Below are 1,918 nucleotides of genomic sequence, written 5' to 3' on the forward strand. Positions count from 1 at the left end.
CCCCCTGCTCCCATCTCCTACATCACCCCTACCCAGAACCCCCTGCTCCTACATCACCCCTACCCAGAACCCCCTGCTCCTCCATCAACCCTACCCAGAACCCCCTGCTCCCATCTCCTCCATCACCCCTACCCAGAACCCCCTGCTCCTACATCACCCCTACCCAGAACCCCCTGCTCCCATCTCCTCCATCACCCCTACCCAGAACCCCCTGCTCCTCCATCACCCCTACCCAGAACCCCATGCTCCTCCATCACCCCTACCCAGAACCCCCTGCTCCTCCATCACCCCTACCCAGAACCCCCTGCTCCTCCATCACCCCTACCCAGAACCCCCTGCTCCCATCTCCTACATCACCCCTACCCAGAACCCCCTGCTCCCTCTACATCACCCCTACCCAGAACCCCCTGCTCCCATCTCCTACATCACCCCTACCCAGAACCCCCTGCTCCCATCTCCTATATCACCCCTACCCAGAACCCCCTGCTCCCATCTCCTATATCACCCCTACCCAGAACCCCCTGCTCCCATCTCCTACATCACCCCTACCCAGAACCCCCTGCTCCCATCTCCTACATCACCCCTACCCAGAACCCCCTGCTCCCATCTCCTACATCACCACTACCCAGAACCCCCTGCTCCCATCTCCTACATCACCCCTACCCAGAACCCCCTGCTCCCATCTCCTACATCACCCCTACCCAGAACCCCCTGCTCCCATCTCCTACATCACCCCTACCCAGAACCCCCTGCTCCCATCTCCTACATCACCCCTACCCAGAACCCCCTGCTCCCATCTCCTACATCACCCCTACCCAGAACCCCCTGCTCCCATCTCCTACATCACCCCTACCCAGAACCACCTGCTCCCATCTCCTACATCACCCCTACCCAGAACCACCTGCTCCCATCTCCTACATCACCCCTACCCAGAACCCCCTGCTCCCGTCTCCTACATCACCCCTACCCAGAACCACCTGCTCCACCCCCATCTCCTACATCACCCCTACCCAGAACCACCTGCTCAACCCATCTCCTACATCACCCCTACCCAGAACCACCTGCTCCCATCTCCTACATCACCCCTACCCAGAACCACCTGCTCACCCATCTCCTACATCACCCAAACCCAGAACCACCTGCTACCCCCCATCTCCTACATCACCCCTACCCAGAACCACCTGCTCACATCCCCCATCTCCTACATCACCCCTACCCAGAACCAGCTGCTCACCCCCATATCCTACATCACCCCTACCCAGAACCACCTGCTCACACCCACCATCTCCTACATCACCCCTACCCAGAACCACCTGCTCACACCTCTTACATCACCCCTACCCAGAACCACCTGCTCACCCCCCATCTCCTACATCACCCCTACCCAGAACCACCTGCTCACACCCCCATCTCCTACATCACCCATACCCAGAACCACCTGCTCACACCCCATCTCCTACATCACCCCTACCCAGAACCACCTGCTCACACCCCCCATCTCCTACATCACCCCTACCCAGAACCACCTGCTCACACCTCCCATCACCTACATCACCCCTACCCAGAACCACCTGCTCACACCCCCCATCTCCTACATCACCCCTACCCAGAACCACCTGCTCCCATCTCCTACATCACCCCTACCCAGAACCACCTGCTCCCATCTCCTACATCACCCCTACCCAGAACCACCTGCTCACATCTCCCATCACCTACATCACCCCTACCCAGAACCACCTGCTCACACCCCCCATCTCCTACATCACCCCTACCCAGAACCACCTGCTACACCCATCTCCTACATCACCCCTACCCAGAACCACCTGCTCCCATCTCCTACATCACCCCTACCCAGAACCACCTGCTCACACCCATCTCCTACATCACCCCTACCCAGAACCACCTGCTCACACCCCCA

The sequence above is a fragment of the Salmo salar genome, unplaced genomic scaffold (assembly GCF_905237065.1).
Source record: "Salmo salar unplaced genomic scaffold, Ssal_v3.1, whole genome shotgun sequence".
Lineage (NCBI taxonomy): Eukaryota > Metazoa > Chordata > Actinopteri > Salmoniformes > Salmonidae > Salmo > Salmo salar.